The 24,311-nt window shown below is 36.6% G+C and overlaps 1 protein-coding gene across 1 annotated transcript in view; it reads right to left on the bottom strand.

Annotated features, from left to right (window-relative positions):
• ds (dachsous cadherin-related 1) overlaps nt 1-24,311 on the bottom strand; it is a 410,449-nt gene that overhangs the window by 117,062 nt on the left and 269,076 nt on the right. The window lies entirely within an intron of this gene.

Genomic DNA, 24,311 nt, shown 5'->3' with positions numbered 1-24,311 from the left:
AGAACTGTGACCCCAACAGAAAACGAATCGCTATCAGAAAAGTAGGTTAGGTTAGGGTAAGAACTATGACATCACCACTAAGCGAATCGCTACCAGAAAAGAAGGTTAGGTTAGGTAACAACTGTGACCACACCAGAAAGTGAATTTCTACCGTTATAGGAGGGTATGCATTTTGTCGCAGGTATGAATTAAAACGTTTAGAAGCTACTATCACATTAAATGTTTTTCTTTGTAATAAGTTTTATATCAACTAAATGATATAAGAATAAATAATATTTGATTTGTTATTCTATGAAACGAATACCTAAATAATGATTTTTATTTCTAACAAAAATCAATGATACAAATTTCTTCAAAGTAAGTGTTCCATGTATTGATTATTCTATGAAACAATAATATGATAAAAAATATTATTATCTGTTAAACAAAATTCTATTAAATTGGTCAATCTGACGGTCTTATGAAAAATGGTCGCTACCAATCCTTCCAAAAATAGTAAGTAGCCGTATTTAAAAAAAAAGCTTTGTGTTTGGTTGGCCAACCTGGCGCCCATCCAAAATTTGACAGATCGCGGGTAAAAATATCTGCTACTAACTCTGCAATAAAAAGAAACTTAAAAAAAAAAATTGGCGGGAACCTCGCGAATTTTCCGTGGTCATTTTTTGAGAGTGCGAATGTAAACTTACAAAAATGGAATCATCGAGTGCTAGTGACATTTCTTCCCATTAATAGTTTAGCATGAGTTTTTTTTTGTCTACTATTCCTGTAATAGTTGAAAGAAAAGCAGATTATGCATCTCGCATTAAGTAATTTATATTGCCCTCGTGCTTTCTAAAGCCCTCGCTGACGCTCGGGCACCAAATCGGCACTCGGTGCTTTAATAAATAACTTTCTGCTTGGTGCAACAATCTGCTATTCCGCTAAGATCTGTAAATTAATTTAGTGTCTGATTTTACTGTTCCTATAATGGTTGTTAGCTGATCATTAAATTTAGAACTAAATAAAACTGCAGTTACTTGGTAACAATGAATTATGCAGGAATATTAAATTTTCTGTTAACTTTCAATATAAGGATCTAGGGGGGAGGCCTATGTCCAGCAGTGGACGGCTTTCAGCTGACATGATAATAATAAGGATCTCACTAGCTTACTCCCGCGGCTTCGGTCGCTTTACCCAATTCCGTGGAAATTATGGACGATACGGCGATAATCAATTTTTTAACGGCTTAATGAAATTTAAGACTAGCTGTTGCCCGCGGCTTCGCCCCCGTTGTATTTTTTCTTTATTTTCTTCCATAAAAACCTTCTCCTGATAGTAACGAACACAACAAAAAAAGAATTATCGAAATCGGACCAGTTGTTCCCGAGTTTTGCGCTTAGCAACACATTTTACGATTCATTTTTATTTATATAGATTACCATTAAATTATTGAGAGCAACATAAAATAAAATAATAATAAATATCACGGGACGGGTAGGTACTAATAATATAGAGGAGAAACATCGACACCAAAATTTAATATTTTAACAACACAATCTTTTTAAATGTCTATATAAAAATGGAAATAGCTACATGGATAAAGAAATTAAACAACTTTTAATTCATGCTATAAAATTAACTGAAGTAATTTTTTTTTTTTGAAGAATTTTTTGCTATTTAAACGGCGTTTTAAAAAGGTTTGAAAGAAAAGAAAAAAAACGAGAAATGTTTCATTAGCATATTTAAAGCTACCCATTGGCTTAATAAACATTTCTAAATTGGCAATTATATGAGCAGCTGATAAGGCAGTTCTAGAAGCGCAAACACAGTTCTATAAACATTCTATATATTTTTCATATCATAAAATGAGGCTTCTCGAAAAAAGGAAATTACTTGATCATAAAAAGGTTATATTAAATGCGCTTAGAGAGCTATTTGACAGCGGAATTATCGTAAATAAATTTTATAATAGCAATGGCCACTTAAATTATAAAAATAGAATTTATTAATAATTTTCGCGAGCTGGTGACAAATAAATGTGTAATCCAATTTTTTTTAGACTTTAATAGCTTATTATGAGATTAAGTCATGTAGGAACGATTTTTATAATGCCGCGATGCCGTGAGGGTTGATCACCTACTATTTGGGTTGTTACTAACTTCTGCTCTAGCTCTGCAGTATAGACGCGGTTGCCATACTCCGGAATTGGGATAGGGATAAAAAACTTTCATGGGTTAGAGTCACCTCACAACACAACCTCAATGAAAATCACGATATACATTTTGGGATTCCCAGGGGAATTTTGCCGGAGGCTAAACTCTAGTTTATTTAATAAAGAAAATAAAATTGTAAAGCTGATTGGTTTTTGGAGTCTTTATGATTTTTTTTATTTATACTAGAAATGTGTGTTCATTCAGTTCCTCCTCCTCCACACTGCAAAAATACAGGGTAGTTCGAAGGACTCGCGCTGCTAGCAGACTTGACACCCCACACTTCAGTCTACTCGTGACCACGGCCACTGTAATGTTGCCGAAACGTCGAGGTAAATATTACTCGTGTGTGTAAGCGTGATAAGTTCCGTCGGTGTATTATGAATGAATGAAAATCACGAAAGTTTAAAACGTTAGATAATATTATTTGGTTAACGCTATAATCTGAACATCTTTAAGGTCAAAGTGAACAGACACCTTCTTGACAAACGTGTATCATCTAAGCCTTATCTTCGCCTTTCATCAAGGGAGATTGAGGCCAAACGTAAGCCTATTAAAATATTCTAAAACCCGATTTATTTCAATGAAATATTGTGGACTGAAGAATCGGCTTGCAAAAGGGATGGATATTTCAATTTACACAACGTCCTTAGCTGGCAGACAAAAACCAACACAGACACATGAAGAACGAGAAGATCGGTCCCAATACCAATTCAAAATTAATTTGTGGACTGGAATTCGTAATGGACAAATTGTGGGACCGGTCGAGTTGCCTCCTATTCTTAATGGTAGAAACTATTTACAGTTTTTGCAAAACGACCTGCTTGGTTTACCTATAGAAGATGTACCGTTGGCACTGACACGAACCATGTGGTACCAACAAGATGGTTTCTTGCACATTACGCTCGGCTAGTCCGTGAGCACCTCAGCGAAACATTCCCAGAGATGGATTGGTCGATTGGGATCAATTTTATGGCCGCCGCGTTCCCCGGATCTAAACCCACTAGATTTTTTTTATTGGGGATGTTTAAAAGACAAAGTTACGCGAAACCAATACGCTCTGAAGAAGGATTGCGGCAACGAGTATTCGACGCAGCCCGTACCATATCGGAAGTCAGTTTACGAAAATTGAGCCGAAATTTATTAAACGATGTTTTTTGTGCATCAGAGTCCATGGGGAAAGTTTTAACATTCCAATAAATGAATGAAAGATAAACCTGTTTTTAACCACCCACGCAAAAAGAAGGGTGTTATAAGTTTGACCGCTATGTCTGTCTGTCTGTCTGTGGTACAGTAGCTCTTAAACGCGTAAACCGATTTGAATGCGTTTTTTATTATTTGAAAGCAGGTTTTCTAGCGATGGTTTTAAGACATATTCTATCAAAATCGTTTCAGCCGCTTTTGAAATATTGAACTTTGAAGTGACAAAGTTGGGGATTTTCCAACTTTTTTTTGGTTAGGTTATATCCGGTTCTTTAGGATCCGGTCCTAGCCTTGAAAAGGGAGACAAATATTAATATTTAACCTTCGTGCATTTGGCAAAATAATTGTATCAGATAATAGATGAGCTATCGCTATACACAGCATTTTTGTACCACTTAGCAGGGACTGCTTTCGGAGTTCAAGTTTTAAGTTGGTTCGATAGGGCTTCGCTAAAGTGATAAAAATGTCTAATGTTTTTGGAGTGAGATACATGTGTACCATTTCTGAATCTGCATAACATGTCTAATTTATTGGCGTTATTTGTTTGTTTCGTTTCTAGTAATTTTTTTCATGGCAGATGGTTAAAGTTGAAATTTTTATTTTTGAGACAACTTAAATCAAGATTAATTAAGTTTTTTTCAGCATTTTACGGTAGTTACTGACAAAATAACACACTGCACTTCTGAAGTAACTATTCACGATTCGATACACATAAAAAACTGTTATTAAGAGCTTTCCAAGTCGATGCTGGTACTAAAAATGTCAAGAGAAAGGGGAGTATCCCAAAAATCTTTATTTCGGTAATAACTCGAAAACCGTGCAACTTTTACTGGGTCATGTTAGGTTGGTTAGGTTCCTCTTGAGCTGGCCTACCTCTGGTGTCACTGTGACGTGGTACTTCTGGGACACCCTGTATAGATTACCATTAAATTATTGAGAGCAACATAAATAAATAATAATAATAATAACTATCACGGGACGGGTAGTAATAATAATATAGAGGAGAAACATCGACACCAAAATTTAATATTTTAACAACACAATCTTTTTAAATGTCTATATAAAAATGGAAATAGCTACATGGATAAAGAAATTAAACAACTTTTAATTCATGCTATAAAATTAACTGAAGTAATTTTTTTTTTTGCAAGAATTTTTTGCTATTTAAACGGCGTTTTAAAAAGGTTTGAAAGAAAAGAAAAAAAACGAGAAATGTTTCATTAGCATATTTAAAGCTTCCCACTGGCTTAATAAACATGTCTAAATTGGCAATTATATGAGCAGCTGATAAGGCAGTTCTAGAAGCGCAAACACAGTTCTATAAACATTCTATATATTTTTCATATCATAAAATGAGGCTTCTCGAAAAAAGGAAATTACTTGATCATAAAAAGGTTATATTAAATGCGCTTAGAGAGCTATTTGACAGCGGAATTATCGTAAATAAATTTTATAATAGCAATGGCCACTTAAATTATAAAAATAGAATTTATTAATAATTTTCGCGGAGCTGGTGACAAATAAATGTGTAATCCAATTTTTTTTAGACTTTAATAGCTTATTATGAGATTAAGTCATGTAGGAACGATTTTTATAATGCCACGATGCCGTGAGGGTTGATCACCTACTATTTGGGTTGTTACTAACTTCTGCTCTAGCTCTGCAGTATGGAAGCAGGGTTGCCATACCTCCGGAATTGGGATAGGGATAAAATCTTGAACTTTCGACCGCTGGGTTTAGAGTCACCTCACAACACAACCTCAATGAAAATCACGATATACATTTTGGGGTTTCCCAGGGGAATTTTGTAAAATCCCGGAATTTCAATAAATTGTAACCAGATAGAATAGTTTACGCATGCGAAGCCGCGGGTAAACTCTAGTTTATTTATATAAAGAAAATAAAATGTGTAAAGAAAATAGTGATTGGTTTTTGGAGTCTTTTTGCTATTTTTTTTATTTCAACTCCAAATGTGTTACTTTTACGGGTATCCCGCGGGTTTTTAGCGGTGGTGTAGGGTTCATAGCACGCAGCATTGATTGCTCCTCTTCATACAGGGACAGGTCCTTACCTGGGTTCGATTCCCAGCGCAGGTCTCTTTTTCTGGTTTTTCTGTGCATCCATTACTCAGTTTGTATTATCGATAAAGAAAATAGATTTTGTGTAATAAATACTTATGTAAAAAAAAAGGTATTGTATTGTAAATTTTGCTAAATCCCGAAATTTTAATTAAACTTCAAGACATTTAATAATTAACGTGAGCAAAGTTGCAGGCAAAGTTACTTCAGATTATTTCCCCAAATCACTAGGATGGCTATTTCTACAGTAAAATTCTAGAGGTCAACAAGAGCGGCCGTCAAACAAGAATGGACGTTTCCACGTATAGTTTAAAAACCAATAAGTGTTATGTGTCCGAATCAATAAAACTGGCCGTTTAATAGGCGTCGGACGTCCAGGAATCCGATACGGCACATTCCAACGGTAATTTACCGGCTACCTCGATGATTTGTCAATCACGAGAAATAAACCAATAGAGAGGCGATGTCACACAATGTGAAAAAAAGCGAAACTTATTTTTTTTTATTCGACTGGATGACAAACGAGCAAGTGGGTCTCCTGATGGTAAGAGATCACCACCGCCCATAGACACCTGCAACACCAGGGGGATTGTAGATGCGTTGCGAGACCTAAGATGGGATACCTCAAACCAGTAATTTCACCGACTGTCTTACTCTCCACGCAGCACTGCTGCTTCACTGCAGGATTAATGAGCAAGATGGTGGTAGAAATCCGGGCGGACCTTTCACAAGGTCCTACCACCTACCATAAGAACTTAATAAGAATTAGGGTCGTTTATTTTTTAAAAATCGTGTACAGACTTGGTAATTTGTAAGTCATTTTGATATTTCTATGAATGATATGAATGTTAGTTCTCGGGTATTGGATATTTAATAATGTATTTATGAATGCGTTTATCTATATAAGTATGTTTATCCGTTACCTAGTATCCATAATACAAGCTTTGCTTAGTTGGGACTAGGTAGATTAGGCCCTCATGGGAACTACGCCTAAGTCCTCTAATTTTGAGAGGAGGTCTGTGCCCAGCCAGTGGGTCGTACCATCAACCAAATATGTGGTCTACCACTCTAAAGTTGATAATCGTTTGCATGTCATAGAACAATAATGCAAATAGACGTATCTGTAAACTTGAAAGTTCGCCTTTAGCGACGCATTCGTTTGATAGGAAATTGTTTAAAAATTGATAGACCACTTATTTGGCCGTGATGTAGTTGTTGAAACAAACTCAATCAGCCCCCTCCTAATAATAATACATTAAACTTCCACATAAGCTCGTCGTAACACTACAGACAAATTATCAGCAATATTAACAGCTCCATAAATTTTACTTAGCCATTAATCGTTTGATCTAGATTCCGGATAATAAATCGAATTAGCGCTAAGACTGGCTTTAAAGCTAACAATAATTTTAGTACCAACTTAGTACTTATAAGGAAGCCTGATAGTACTAATAGAGGTCTGTCCTAAGATATCTGCACGTACTTAGGTCTTATACGGGATATTACACAAGTTCTAGACTTATATTATCTATAAAATTGAAATAATCTAGGCAGTGTCAAGTGTCAATTAAATGTAACATTTGGCCTAGTTTTCATTCATAATTCTTGGTGAATGAAGTTTGAACACATGTTTTTACAGATTAAAGTTTATTAGCCAATGTACAGTCGAATTCTGAATCTTCTGAGCAAAAGTTTGATTAAAAATATGTGAACACGACTCTATTGTTAACGGCGTAGAAGCGTGTTCAGATATTTTTGATCAAATTGCTTAGAAGTTTGCTCGACTGTACGTGGCTTTGCCCTCGTGGAATAATGTAAAATAGGTCAGTTATCTATTAGTCAACTTTATTTAAATGATCTTTTTTTGCCTTAAATCCTTTTTTACACACTTTTATAAACTTGCCTTTGGCTTTAGTTGAGTTAAATCTTGCAAGTTTATTTTGACTCACTTCCATTGCTCGGATTGACCTGAAATTTGGTATACGTAATAAGTATGTAAGTCGGATGACAATGCAAGTACAATGAACAAAAAGTACAGCCAGCAAAAAAGATTACACTTACCCTCTGTTTCACCATCTATTGATTAAATTTTTTTTGACGGATAAATGTGATGCTGTGTGCTGTGAGAAACGGAAAGAAGAGAGAGACGACGAGACGACAGAGAGAAAGACGGCATCAAATTTATCCGTCAAATAAAATTTATCAACGGATGGTGAAACAGCCCCAAATATGAAATATTTAACAGAAAATTAACCAGCTCTTAACTTAATGCACCTTAAAAAAGTATAGATAAAATTGTTATAGTAGTTCTAACTTAATTATTTATATTAATCAGATATTTAAGACGTAAGGTACATTAAAACATGGTATATTACACTATTCGTTATGTCAGTCGGTCTCATTTCTGTCACATATTATTATTACATAGGTACGGTGACTTATTATCTTTAGACTGCCATAAATAATAATTTATCGGAACATGCACTCTATTATTACGGCATTAGACATCATGTTTCGATGTTATTGTTCACTTGGCCACTCCAAAATATCTAATGGCGACACTGTACTAAGAATATTGCTTTATAGTTTTAAATGCAGACTCAGAACAGAACACAACTACTAACCTAGTTTTGATAAAATCAACCCAGTTGTTGTGATTGAGGAAGATAGAAATTATCTATGCCATATTTTCTGTAATAATTAGCAACATTTGCCAGTAACTGAGACAGCGGAGGTGTGGAATTGGGACATGGGTGATGGCAAAGTGGCGACACCTGTACGAGTAAAATGAGAAAAGCGAGTACCTAAATTCTACTTCAGAATACTCGACTATAGTGCACCGCGCCACAGATATAGATTACACTAGATAACGCAAACACCTCAATCTGTATGAAAACCGACCGTGTCACTTTTTTATATCTACTGTGACGTCTCAAGAGCGAATTAGCGATGTGAATTCCCCGATGTCCGCACAAAATCGATTCAAATGCGCCGCCCGCCCGCGCCTTGGGGCTCGAGTCAGTGACTAGTCATGATTAGTCAGTTAGCGGTCAGTCTTTGTATGGGGCCAACCCCGACGTTTGGTCGGGGTTCAGACACGCGATGTAGATGCATTTTCTTAATCTAGTGTAATCTATATCTGTGCACCGCGCTGATTTTCAGCCTGTACCCTCCTTTCAAACTCAAATTCACAACATTTATTAAAATAAAAAAACACACTACATCACAACAAAAACACAGTAAAAACATAAATAGAGGAAGAGAGAAAAATTGCAGACGTTGCGCTGTAGTATGATGCCAAAAGGACACAGCTTTCCCACCCCTACTTTTCACTTTTGCATTTCCTCTTTCCCTTTTGATGTACTTACTACATGTTTATTTATGAAGTACTAGTCAAATGCTTCAATGATAATATTACGTAGAAAAGCTTGTAGTTAAATTCAATACAAACGAACTATAATAAATAAGCCCCTGTCAAAGTTTCACTATTAACACTTGCCAACGTCCTCAGGTTGCGTAAAGGCATTGCGCATAAGCACGATCAATATCCTGGTTCAGATAGCCTCACTATAATTATTGCAATTATTATATTTTATGCTTACTTGCACTTGCAATGGTGTTGGGTAAAAGTGAGAACATTGGTAAATTGGTGGTGGGGTTGAAATAAAAAATACAAAAAGACTCCAAAAAATCAATCATTATTGCTTAGTAGCGACATCTCTTGCCTGGCTGAGCGGTTAGTCCCAAAAGAGTGTTACGTGTCTAGATGAGAGCGAAACATAGATGTCGTTAGTGCTGCTGCTTAAGTATGTGTGCATAGGAGAAATTTGTGTCTAGACTCCTGTCCAGCGGTGGTGTAGGGGTTATAGCATGCAGCACGGAATGCTGAGAACTTGGATTCGATTCCCAGCGCTGGTCTCTTTTTCTGGTTTTTCTGTGCATCCATATCTCAGTTTGTATTTTCAATATTGGTAAAGTTCTATTTAGTTATAAAAACTAAAATTTGGACTAGTTGTTTGACCTATGGCCTCTCAAGCAGAAGATCGTGGCTTCAAATCCAGGCTCGCACCTCTGAGTTTTTATGAAATTCATATGCGAAATTACATTTGAAATGTAACATGAATTACGGTAAATGAAAACATCGCGAAGAAACCTGCACAAAACTGGCAAAACAATTGAATGGTGTATGAAATTCCAAAGGCACGCTGGGCCCGCGTGAAAACTATGACCAAAGCCTCTCATTTTGAGAGGAGGCCTGTCCCCAGCAGTGGGACGCATATAAGCTGGAATGATGATGATGATGAAATTTACAATAAGGTTTTCTCTAAAGAAATTCATCTTATGAAGACCAGGATACACATAAGATAGTTTTTATCCCGGAAAGTTGCAAAGTTCCCGCGGGAACGATGAATCAATTTTCGCAGACGGAGTCGCGGGCAAATTATAATAATATTTACTTCAAAACTCAAGGCAAAGAAAAGCCTACCTACCTCTTCCCCTTTTTTTGCCTTTTTTTCGAAAGGTAGTTGAAAATAAAGAATTAAAACAATTATAACATTTTATTATCTAGTGAACCCAACACTACTTACGCACTAACCAACGGCACTATTTAACTGCCACAGCTTTCTACATCGACGAAGTGACAACCCACCCTATTAATTTAGTTGCGTATAACACAATTACGAAATTACCAATACTAAAAGCTAGTGAATTTTATGTAAAATTAGCGAACCTGGCAGACGTTGTCTTGCCCGAAAAAATACTACATTAAAATTATGATAACATACCAACAATTTTCCAATGTTTTTAATAGTTATTCTGCTATTCGGGACGGAGACAAATACAACAAATCAAAAACCGGCCAAGAGCATGTCGGACACGCCCGAAATAGGGTTCCGTAGCCATTACGAAAAAATTAAGTAATATTTTTCTACGGATTTCGTATTTTGTACGGAATATTCAAAGTTTAGGTATATTTTATACCTTAGGCTGCTATTTACTCTTAAACTATTAATTTAACCGTTATAGTTTTTCTTGTAAGTTTGATATACTTACTACTATCCTGAATTTTTTCAAATTTTTCTACCCACCGGTTTAGATTTTAGAGGGAGGGGGGACGCCCGATTTTAACGAAAATTTGCACTTTAAAGTTGAATATTTTGCAAACAGATCACTGAATCAAAAAATCGTCTTTGCAACCCCCTAATGGTTTTAAAGGACCTATCCAACGATAGTCCTCACTACAAGGTTGGATGAGAAAAAAAATGACCCCCACTTTACGTCTATACTTTTAACTATTATATATCTATACGTCTATACTACTCTACTTTACGTCTATGGTTACGTGTATACTCTAAAAAAATTTTTTTTTAATTTTAAGTTGTACCATTTTGTCGGCATAGTTTACATTATATATTCGTGCAAAATTACAGACGACTGCGCATGCAACTGTGTCGAAATATCGAGCTGTAGTAAAATCAAGCCCGAATTTAATTCATAAAATTACCTACGACTTTACGAGGTTATATATTACTGTACAGGTAATCGCAATAGGTATATATATATATATAAATATACCTATTGCGATTACCTGTACAGTATCGAAGCGAGTAAGACTACTAATCAATTTAGTTTTGCAACACAATGTCAATTTAATGTAATTAAATGCGATAAAATAAAGTAATGCATCCTAGTGGTGCAACGTCATAGTTAAATATGAGGTACAGTTTTAAACTAAAAGCAAATGCTCTGTAACTATACGCAGTACATGTCCTAGTACAAAAATCCCCTATTGCAGAAAGGGGGTTGAAGGTTCCCTCCTTGTGCCTTACATCACGCTACCTGGATTGACGAAGACCCGGTTCAATTCTCAGCTCTAAATTTTCTTTTTTCAGGTTAAGTACTTTTTATGTTTATTTAAATAAAAGTATTTTTAAGTAAAGTATTTTTAAAGTAAGTATATTTAAATAAAATAACTGAGTTTGAAATGGATGCCAAGTTCTGTAAGTAATTCAAAAATCTGTTGAAAAAACCACATTCGACAATAAAATTGAAGCTCAAAATATGACAAGATTCACTTCACCTAGCATTAATGGTGAATCTACATATAATGTAATTTTATTTATGTGTGAATTTAGTAGATCTGTTCACGCGAGCGAAACCGTGTGTAAAGACTACCTAATACCTAAAAAAAACGCTTTTAGCGAAACTTCAACAATAAAAGATTTTCAATCCTCACGCCCTTTGCATGGCCGACTCGCACTTGTCACGTTTTTTACATGAACATTTTCATTGTGCCAGCAAAAACGCGATTCTAAAAACCGATTGCGCCCCACAAATTAGCCCGGTATTCTTTGGCGGGCACCTGACTCGGCTGACCCACATTCTCTAGAGATTTATAGGCTCATGCGCACGTCTGGCACTCAAAACGACGTATGCGCAGAACGATCAAGCGCACTTAGGGCATTTTGCATTCGCACGACAGATAGGGCTACCGTTCTGAGACTACATGTTCACATTCTTCTGAATGATATATAGAATTAAATTAAAGAAAAATAAGATAGATTGTCTATTGTTATTTTTTTATCGGACTGTGTGCGTTTAGTGCAATTTAGTATTGTTAGGCTTCCATAAGCGAAACAGAATATTTTTAATGTAGATACAGTAAGTATAGAGATTTTATTTATCTATTTTATTTATTACAATAAATTTACACGATGTTACAATGCTAACCAATACACCGCAAAATTAAAATGTTATAATTATTTTTGATGTATATATATGAATTATGAGTATGGTCCTTGTATGGTCATTACTATGTGTGGTTTATTAAGGATTGGCATTATAGCACTTACGAAACGCCAGTGTTGCCATGCGTGGCGCGCTTGACAGAGCCTGAGATCTGGACGCGGGAAAAGCGATCGTCAATTGTCAGTTTGTAAAAGAAGTCTGGCCCGAGTCGACAGTCTCAGGAACTGTTACGCGTTTCTTTATTATTTAGCTAGGCTTTTCCTTAAGTTATTGTGAATCGTTATGATAGTTGCATTCCTAAGATTTCAGTGAACGAGTGTCGTATTGTTTTGGTTTTATCTTGACCACAATTAGTGGACTTTTGTTAGTTCTTCAAAATAGTTTCATTCTCTGCCCGAATCCCACTTGTTATGCCCACATTGATCATGTTACGGTCGGATCCCGGCTCTCTAAGTCCTATCTTACGACATCAGAAGTGGTCCGAACGGGCAAATGAAACTAAATTTTCGTATATTGTGTGAAATTGTGATTGTGCTAGTTACGCGCAGTGACATTATCAAAGTGTTTTTTTTACTTATTTTAAAACAATAACGAATGAATGCAACTGCCCTTTATATTGATTGCACACAATCTTTGATACTAACACGCATAAAATGTGGTTAAATTTTACGTTAAATCGGCAAATAGTGTGATTTTACAAATAATTTAATTTTTTTTTCGTTTCGTTATTGTATTCGTTAAAAAAAAGTTAAAGAAATTTAGTACATGCAGTCATGCCATGTTTTTTTGATGTGACGGTATTCTTGTGTCACACTTGTGTGTTTATTCGAATTATGTTATGAAATGTACAGGCGTGGTAATTTGAAATCTGTGATAATAATAAAGTCAATTTTGTGTTTTCTTTTCATAAAAATGCGTCGAGTTTAAATCACATTTAGTTACGTTGGCAATTCTTCTAGTCTGTCAAGAATGTCTCTGCATTGCAGCCAGATAAAAAAAAAAGTTCAAACTCAAACTCAAACTCACAACATTTATTGACAAGAAAAACACACTACATCACAACAAAACACAGTAAAACATAAATAGAAAAGAGAAGAAAATAAGAGATATTGTGCTGTAGTGTGATGCCAAAAGGACTCAGCTCAGCATATGCCGTAGCCCTGCGCAAGTTAAACGTCAAAGTCACTGTGTTTGTTTACAACAAAGTTAAGCCGGTAAATTTGGAATATTTCGTAATTTTAGTCGGTGTAAACTATGAATAGTAAAGTTTTTTGTAGCGATCTATTTTGTAGCGCACGAAGCATTATTTGCGGTTACAGGCATTATGAATGACGAGATGGATAAGGTAACAACGGAAATTTGGTGAGTTTTCTTTTTAACATTCGGCTCTATTTTAAACTTATTTTTCTTTCTCTTGGTTATCCGTTACTGAGAACATTCGTTAACAATTCGAACATTATATTTTGCTGGTGCTGGTAATATAATTACGCGTTGAAGAAATCGTAAGCTCATGGGTTCAGTCTAAGCAACTGGTTGCCGAAAACAAAAACAATGAGTTCATTCTATACGCCACACTTAGTAAGTGTATTTAGAGAACTTATATTATGAATATGGATGTGGTACATGTTCCTTGGCATGTACATGAACACTTGCAATATCAGTGTTGTCTGCATGATGCATAATTAATTACATTATTATAAAGACGAAAGCGTAATTTTCAGTTATTGCAGACTGCAATTTGTAGTAACAGTCTTACTCTTAAGGACATTTGAGTTACCAATGCATTGTGGTCACGCCTTCATACAGCAGTGGTTGTATTTCAACCAATGTTACCTACTTATTGCATTAAAAATGTCAACAGATAGAACTAAACATTTACTACAACCCTTACCTAACCTTTGTGACCTGAAATTAATGTGAATCTTTGGATAATTAATGCTTCTTTTCATGGTTGTGATGTATGGATTGGATGTTATTAAAAACATATTTAGCAAAACTGAGTTGCTTGTTACCCCAGAAACCTTGAGTATTTAACATTTTGTTTTAGCTTATGTGGTGCCTCAATAACACATTTGAGAGTGTCATGGTGTGATCATGGTGTGTCATCTTTGATGGGTATTAGCTAAGATTTTTGTTTAGTTACATGACAAATTTTATTTAATTTATTTTTGTAAACTTCACTCCTTAGTAAAAAAAAGAAAGTTTGTGGCTCATTGATTTATTTGAGTTTTGTCTTTTGCCGCGATTTCTGTGCAATGTGAACTTTTGTGATATCAAATAATGCAGTTTTGTGTTGCTTGTGAGTAAAGAGAGATTACAGAGAGTTACTACAGACTAAATTATTGCTACTACTAACAAAATCAAGTTAGTACAAACAATATTACTGTACTGCTACTGTAAACAACATAAAGTCGCATCTGCAATGCCCTGGTGTTGCCGATGTTTGTGGGTGGTGGGGTCTACTTGCCATCGGGGACCCACTTGCTCCTTTGCCGTCCGGTCGAGTAAAGAAAAAAAAAAAAAAAAAAGGAAATACAAGTTACTAATGTTTTTTCCACTACAATCAACTTCTTTTCAAGAGTCAATGACTAGATTTGGGTATTGATGAAAAGGGGGGGGATGACTTTTTGTAGTCGCTTAATTTTTTGAGAGCCAATACAAAAAAAAAAGTGTTGCTGCTTGCAATCAACTACATACCAAGGTCTGTCAGTAGCGAAAAAAAAAAAAATCGTCATGCTAAGTTTACACAACTCTGATAAATCAATGTTGAATTACTTCAAATATTGAAACAGGATAAATCATTCAATTTAATGCAAAAACAGAACTTAGCTTCTTATCGGGAAAACATCTGCGTTGTCAAATTAATGATTCTCTGTTTCTGAATTTAATAAAAAAAAAAACTGCTGAATGTGTTAGCTAAATAAACTGACATTGTTTTATTCAAGTTTCTTTATAAATGTGTGACATTTGCTATCAAAAACTTAGCAAATAATGAATAGTGTTTGTTGGAATTTTTTTGAGTTGAGTTACTGTACTTTACTGTGTTTGGGTTACATACAAGGCTTTATGCCGAGTAATCTGGTTATAATTATAACAACATAGCCTTTTTTTATTCCGAACTGGTAGTTTATTTCTACTATTTCTGTGTATTTTGTTATAAAATGTCTATAAGTTCTGTGTGTCTTTTGGCATGAGCCTCCTCCAACTGCCTCCATTGCACTCTGTCGGCTGCAGCTCTGGTCCGGTGTGGCCCAGGGCTAGGCGGAGGTTGTCTTCCTTTCTTGTTGGTTAAAGTATGGGAGTGATCTGGTTAGGGCACAGGTTTTTGATACCTAGCTATGTGTGGTTTGTGCAATTAATTTTTCTTCTATTAGTGATATAGGTACTGAAATTGATCGACATTGTGGAATTGCTAATTAATCAATAGAAGCTGGGAATTCCTCATAATTTTTGCTCTGAGTGTATGATCTGCTAATGTTATTTTTGTTTTTCAATAATGGTTTTCTGTAAATAATTAACCATTTCCTGAGAGGTACTGGATAATGATGATATTTTGTCTTGCAATCAATTTGATAATTTTGTTGGTCGGTGGACGGACACAGATATTGATGTAGATAGAGTTATGGCAGCAGAAGGAAAAGACAAATCTGATCAGCTGGATATGAGAGGGTGCGGTTTGGTATTAATGTTTTAGAATGAGATAATTGTGGAGGTGTAAGAGGATCTAAGCTCAAGCCTCACCTGTAAGTTTGCAACCGTTTGGAGATGGTGCCTGTGGGTAAAGTGCTGGACGGTGTGAATGTGGCAACTTGCAACTGGCAAGTGAGTCAGATTATTCGGAAAATGTAAGATCTTAAATTCATGTTGAAGATTTCTGTATTTTAGAGTATCTGTTGGAGCTGTTGTTTTCTAACGATGTTAAAAAAAAAAAAGTATTTTTAACTATTGAAAAAAAAAGTGGCGTGGAGTCACAGGGATGACTCTGAGGAAAGTCACAGGATGACTTATAGGAGAGTCACAGGGATGACTCGTAGGAAAGTCACAGGGATGACTTATAGGAGTGTCACAGGATGACTCGTAGGAAAGTCACAGGGATGACTTGTAGGACAGTCACAGGGATGACTTATAGGAGAGTCACAGGGATGACTCGTAGGAAAGTCACAGGGATGACTTGTAGGACAGTCACAGGGATGACTTATAGGAGAGTCACAGGGATGACTCGTAGGAAAGTCACAGGGATGACTGGTAGACTCGTAGGTAAGTCACAGAGATGACTTTTAGGAGAGTCACAGGGATGACTCATAGGAAAGTCACAGGGATGACTAGTAGGAAAGTCACAGGGATGACTGGTAGGAAAGTCACAGGGATGACTCCTAGGAAAGTCACAGGGATGACTGGTAGGAAAGTCACAGGGATGACTGGTAGGAGTCACAGGGATGACTCGTAGGTAAGTCACAGAGATGACTGGTAGGAAAGTCACAGGGATGACTGGTAGGAGTCACAGGGATGACTCGTAGGTAAGTCACAGAGATGACTTGTAAGAATGTCACAGGGATGACTAGTAGCGGAGTCACAGGATGACTCGAAAGAGAGCCATAAGAATGAAAGGAAAGAGAAAAAATAAAAATGGCTGCTGAATAAGCATGACTGGTAGTTAAGTCACAGAATGAAATAATGTTTGGTTCTCTCTCTCTTTCTGTCTCTCTCTCGTTTTCACTCATCTTAAGTAATACTATGCGGAATTCATCAGAATAATGTCTAATACTATTATTGTTACTGATTTTGATTTGTGTGTGTGTGTGTGTGCGTAATTTTATTTTGTTTTGTGTGTGTGTTGTGGTCAGAAGTGGCCGAGCGAATATTATGATGCTATTGTGTCGATTGTTGCAGATTAAACACACGAGGACGTGTGTCTTGTAGGATGGCCGTGTAGAATTATGAGTATGGTCCTTGTATGGTCATTACTATGTGTGGTTTATTAAGGATTGGCATTATAGCACTTACGAAACGCCAGTGTTGCCATGCGTGGCGCGCTTGACAGAGCCTGAGATCTGGACGCGGGAAAAGCGATCGTCAATTGTCAGTTTGTAAAAGAAGTCTGGCCCGAGTCGACAGTCTCAGGAACTGTTACGCGTTTCTTTATTATTTAGCTAGGCTTTTCCTTAAGTTATTGTGAATCGTTATGATAGTTGCATTCCTAAGATTTCAGTGAACGAGTGTCGTATTGTTTTGGTTTTATCTTGACCACAATTAGTGGACTTTTGTTAGTTCTTCAAAATAGTTTCATTCTCTGCCCGAATCCCACTTGTTATGCCCACATTGATCATGTTACGGTCGGATCCCGGCTCTCTAAGTCCTATCTTACGACATATACATATTTTGATGCTTTTCTTTATATATATTTTTGCATTCGACTGTACATTAAATACCTACAAAGTACTTGGGTAGTTTTTAAGGGGCAACCCTACTCGTACTCACACATTCGTTGTTTGCCCAAGACATTCAGTTCATACGAACTAATGCGCGTGAGACGCGAGAAATACTACTTCCTATTCAATGATTTATTCGCAAACCACATTTGTGCTACGCGAAGCACGATTGTGTTTATTAATTTTATCATCTGCATCGATATAACGGATTCTAGGACTGTTAAGTACCTATCAATAAGTTGGATTAACAATCATTGTCTTGAGCCGGTAGACGTCCTCTGAAAATTAATGGCAATAAATAAACTCAGAATATTTTTACTACTTCCATAATCTGCAATAAAATGTAAATTGTCTATATCAAGTATGTCGCACTGCATTTAAAGTATCGCATTTACTATGCCGACTAGTCGATCAACTGGTCCACTTTTTACGCCCATGTTTGTGATAATACGTGCAATGATCTACCACATTAATCAAATAGGTATTATAGTGAGTGATCTATTTGGATTTATCGATAAACACCGGTTAATGTTGTCGCCGTAAGTTCTGGATTTATACCGGTGATAGTAGCGAAAGTTGGATAAATCGAGTGATGAAAACGGTTAATCAACTGCCGAGTTAATGGAAAGATTAAACTGGTGCTACGGTGGTTTATAACGGAGACTTTGATATCGGTGCCATTAACTACCGTGTACGGACGTGATGCAAATTACCCGTAACTTAACCTATATCTGCATATAATAGCGTTAATTCTTACTTCCTTACTCTATTTTCTCTTTTTTCAGATTGTGCAAGTATTTTGGATGGCGAACAATTTTTTGATTGGCGCAAGTCCTTTGCCGCGCGCCTTCGACCGTAAAAAACACCGGCAGTCGCGACACTTCAAAAAAAACTCTCGGCGGACATATATTGGTGCGGTTGTGCTCGGTTTTGTAAAATAAATATTAATTGTGATTATACACATTGTAAATATTTTTGTGTGTGAATTATAACAAAGTTTATGCGCCTTAAAACTAGCTAGTGAAGTGGCGGTGCGGACTATTGCGGCTTTACGGACTTTAGCGAGCGTCATACATCGAAGTCAGCTTCATTGAGGTTTGTTGTTCCTGAATTGTTCTCTAGACATAATGCTGCATAGAAGAACAAATAAGCCACGGTCTGATTTGCCACACAAAGCTGAGTGTAGGCTTCCAGCGGTACTCGCCATTATTTTCGGTCTTGAGTTATCATCATTAATTTCTTTCAGGTAATTTTGACCAAAGCCCGTATGTCTAACGCGCTGACGTTCGCAATTGTATTCACCGTCTTTTTCTACCCTCCTCTCATACGGTGTGACCGAAAAAAGTGGAGAAAACGATTGAGATTCGAATTGAGTCAGACAATACAGCTTCAGATCATCGACCCATCCTGTCTACTTCTTAAAATTTTTAATGAGCATTTCATATATCAAGTATCTTGGAAATGGCTTTTGGGTGCGCACAATCGATCTGGTTTGGTCCTATCTCAGGAAAAAGTGTGTTGTCGAGTTAAAACGTTTTTCTTAGTTTGAGGGGTTGTTTTTATTTGACGGATAAATGTGATGCCGTCTCCGTCTATTAGAACAAAACAAAAGAGACGGCATCACATTTTCCGTATGATGAAACAGGGTGTAAACTTCATAAATCATTAAGTCACATAGACACTTTTACTATCTCCAACCAAATTTCATCCATACCATCCATCCATCCATCCATATCCAGCCACTTCCGTTAAAACTTACAAACACTCACACTCAAAACTTTCACACTCATTATCAGTAGGATTATTAGAATTACTTATAGAGTGACAAGGTACACTAAACGCTGAATATTCACTTAACATTCTTAGTTGTCCTGATTCGAGGCAATTGCGATGGTATTATGCATACTTAAAGCATTGACTTGCAAATGTGCCGGTTCAAAGCCTTAAGTCTCCAATAATACGAGTAAGTAGAAGTAAGGATGGCATGTTCTGATTCAGGACAGTAGGGCACTAAACGGGGTACTAGAATAGGACTTGGTTGCGTTTTGACCAGAGATGTGCGAGGAAGGATTTATCATGAACCAATAGAAGCGCTTCATTTACCGAACCTCGCTCAGCGCAGCTCTAGTGGAAACAGCTCAGCGGAGCGAGGATAGCTAATGAAGCGTTTGGCCGCTTGAAGACGTCCGTTTTTTGCCGGAGTTGCGGTTTTGTATGGCTTACAATGAATTTGTGTACACGCACCACACACTTGTCCGGCGGCAAAGCCATACAACACCCCAAAAACGGTCCGTTGTCCGGTGAACACAACGGACGTCTACAAGCAGCCTTTCTACTGGTTTATGACAAACACATTCCTCACAATGCATCCTTGCATATCTCTGGAGGTAACGCAGTCTCACTGTCTTAGCATTTAAAAATGGAAAATACAAACTGAGACATGGATGCACAGAAAAACCAGAAAAAGAGACCAGCGCTGGGAATCGAACCCAGGTCCTCAGCAATCCGTGCTGCGTGCTATAACCCCTACACCACCGCTGGACAGAAATCTAGACACGAATTTTTCCTATGCATACATATCTCAGGTTGCTTATATCTACTACGCTACTTATGCAGCAGCACTAGCGACATCTATGTTCTATGTAACAAATTTGGAGTTGAAATAAAAAATACAAAAAGACTCCAAAAAACCAATCATAATTAAAAATGGAGACAAATGGCCTCGACATTTTGGCCAAATAGTATCGATTATGGTCACAAGTTAACTGAAGGGCAGGGAGGTCCGTTTAACGTTGCGTAGTTCTTAAAACAATATTACCTACATATTACATTTATGAAATAATTTTGAAATATTTTTCAAGAAAAGACGAAATAAAATATCTACGCGTCGACTTAAGAACCGTCTCCGTGTTTTTTCGTCGGTTTAAAAGAGATGAGATTTGATTTTATAATTAAACTATTGTTACGTAATTCTTCATCAAAATAGGCTTACCCCGGGAAAGTGTGGAATTCCCGCAAGAGGCAAAAATAGTGGGAATTACAGTTTACACCTCGCAAATAGATTCAAGCCGTCATACATTTTACGTAGAATGGTAATCTTACGTTTAATCCGAGCTTAATTGAAGTGTCAAGAACTGATATTAAGGGCATGCAAATCCTAGTTTTAGTGACGGGCTTAATCAAATTTAACGGATTAGTTACATTCAATTACTGTTAACTTGTTAACTGGAATACATTTTCAAACATAGATAATCAAATGGGTCACTGGTTTTTACACGTTATACTTGCTCGAAATAAATCTCGATTAAATCTTAAGCTCGGTTTTATCATCATCATCAGCTGGAAGACCACTGCTAAACAAAGGCAATAAAGTACCTGTAACTATCGAAAATACACACTGAGACAGAATCGGCATCTATGCACAGAAAAACCAGAAAAAGAGACCAGCACTGGGAATCGAGCCCAGGTCCTCAGCAATCCGTGCTGCGTGCTATAACCCCTACACCACTGCTGGACAGGAATCTAGACACGATTTTTTCCTATGCATACATATCTCAGGTTGCTTATTTTTATGCTTTCACGGGATACCCGTAAAAGTAACAAATTTGGAGTTGAAATAAAAAATACAAAAAGACGCCAAAAACCAATCATCCAAAAACCAATCATACCAGTAACTAGTTTATAATATGGCTCAAACTTATTTAAAGTATTTGGTAAAAAAATAGTTTTTAACACAAGCTTTTTTTGCTGACAGTACTTTTTGTTGACTGTACTGTACTTTTAGATTAGCTGGAAGAGATCCCTTCTTAGGGATAAGCTCGTCTTTGTTCTCCTCTCTGTGTATTTGTATTTTTATGTGCAATAAAGAGTTTACATTTATTGTCACCTAAACTACATTTGCATACCAAATTTCAAGTCGATGCCATTAACCGTTAAAGAGTTCCGCCCTGTGGAGACGATCACTGCCAGATTAATTGTGTTGTCACGCAATTTACATAAGTATACCAAATTTCAAGTCAAACCAACTACTGGAAGTCGGTCGAATTTAACTTGCAATATTTGATTACAGACAGACAGACAACGGGACAGGTGAAACTAAATAAAAGCTTATAAAAAGGCCTCCCTCTCAGAACGCCAAAATGAACTCGACACTTACATCCGCCAGTTGCCTACAACGGTTTTACTTTTTCAAAAGATGTATTTTCAATGTACCTGATGGTCTCAAAGAAAAAACAGGGCTTACTTCGTAACATGTGATTTTTTTTCCGTGTTGCCACAAATAACTGATTTTCCTTCCTTTTTTCTTTCGACTTACAATGTCATCAATCCACCTAGTTCAAACTGTATGGAACTATGAGGTTTGAACTAGAATTAATCATATCAATGGTAGTTTACAACAGTGGTTTGAAGAAAGAAAGAAAAAAAATATTGCCACAAAAAAAACACTAAAATAAAATAACATATAAAATAACATATTTATTGCTTGTGGCAAAGACCGGCTCAGCATAAGCCGAGTCCACGCAGCGAGCCGCGAGGCCTCGGCGCTGGTTTTCAGCCCGGCCCTTCCGTCTCTGAGCGTAGATAAAACTAACCACCAAATTTGAGAGTCCAAATGTCAAAATAGTAGGCTAGCACACAACCCTCTGATTGCGGGTTCGAACATTGTCTTAAGTACGTCAACGTCATAAATAAGTGATCATTTCTGTACCTTGTCGCTTTCAGTCGTTACACAATTTCGTATGGCTTCTCAAACATGGCGTTAAAGTGACAAGGTACAAAAGTGATCACTTATTTATGACGTTGACTGTACATCTCTATTTTTTTTGTAATAACAATAAGCTTTTTAATGAAGTATAATATCGTCAGTAAACTTGCTACCAGTTGTATAATCCTGTGTACTTGGTGAAGACCTTAATATTCCATGAGATCCGACCCGCTTTCATTGCTCCTAACAATACACTGCGGTGTGTACGTGTGAATTATAATCGAAGCTCATGAACCGTCAGCAAGCTCAATGCAACCTGTAATTTGACAGATCTAGATAAACCATCAGGTTTTATTGCATGGGAAGAATAACAAGATTCGCAGATAAGTGTGGATTATTTAATAGTAGCTCTTCAAGTTTAATTGCTGGCATGATTTAATATTTTTTTACGATTTTGAACATGCTCAAATGGAAATGAAAATGGTAATTCGAGACACACGAATAATAAGTAATAAAGAAGACAAAATAAAGACAATAACAAAATAATAAAAAACAAAATTAAAAAAAGTGTTAACACACAAAATAATATAAACTATGTTGTATTTACTATCGAAACAACTGATTTAGCGTGACCCACTGTGGAACCTTATCGTAGAAAAAAACATTGTGACATCGCAATGCATGACAAGGGAATTAATTATGGCACTTATGGTTCGACTGTACGCCCGAAATGGTTCCGTCTCAGCGTAAATGTGGACTCCTCGGGCAGATTCAGCGCTGGTCTTCCGGCGAGATCATAATATCGCAACACATCGGCAGCTGCGGTAATTGCTTTCTATCAGGTGACCCGCATGCTCATCATCATTATCATCATCCCAGCCTATTTACGTCCCACTGCCGGGCACATGCCTCCTCTCAGAATGAGACGGCTTGGGCCGTAGTTCCCAGTGCGGATTGGGAAAATCACACACATCATTGAACTGCTTCGCAGGTTTGTGCAGGTTTCCTCACGACGTTTTCCTTCGCCGTAAAGCTCGTGGTAAATTTAAAATGTAATTTCGCACATGAATTCTGAAAAACTCAGAGGTGGGAGTCGGGGTTTGAACCCACGATCCTCTGCTTGAGAGGCCATAGGTCTAACCACTAGGCCACCACGGCTTACCCGCATGCTCGTTTTCCCCTTATTATATTAAAAAATACTTATAGTACCTACAGATAGATAACGTAATATAGCTAAGACCGTAACAGTCAGCAAATCATGTTTATAAGCAAATCTTAATTCACTTAAATTAAATTCACTAACCTCGCTTCCTTTAAACCGTTAAATATTCGATAAAGAACGTTTAATCCAACATTAATTTTCGTCTAATTACCCTATTTTGTAATGAACGCGCCAGCATTTAGTTGGGCATTTGGCCGGGTACTGACCAACCGTACAGGATACCTAGAGTATAGAGTACTACAATCAGGTACTATAATCGGTTCAATAATTTAACAATGACGAAACAAGCCTCTGTAATAAAAGTAATAATAAACTAAAAATGACAATGTCATAATACAAAAGTCGGAAGTAATGTCAATTGTACTTTTGTACTATACAACACATACAATAATATCTCACAATTACATTAATAATAAAACTAACTACTCGTATTTACATATCTCACTAATATTATAAATGCAAAAGTTTGTGAGTCTGTTTGTTTATTTGTTTGTTACTGCATCACGTCTAAACCACTGATCTGGTTTAGATGAAATTTGGTATACAGATAGTTTTAGTCCCGGAGAAGGACATAGGATAGTTTTTATCCCGGATAATTGCACAGTTCCCCCGGAATAGCAATAAACGAATTCTGTGTGGACGGAGACGTGGGTAACGGCTAGTAATTAATAAAAACAAAATATAAGAGTTGAGAAGGGTCAATAATGTGTAAATACACTTTAGAAATAAATACAT

Source organism: Choristoneura fumiferana, chromosome 10, assembly GCF_025370935.1.
Source record: "Choristoneura fumiferana chromosome 10, NRCan_CFum_1, whole genome shotgun sequence".
Taxonomy (NCBI): domain Eukaryota; kingdom Metazoa; phylum Arthropoda; class Insecta; order Lepidoptera; family Tortricidae; genus Choristoneura; species Choristoneura fumiferana.
Note: the sequence above shows the minus strand (reverse complement) of the source record. Positions and strands in the feature narration are given on the sequence as shown.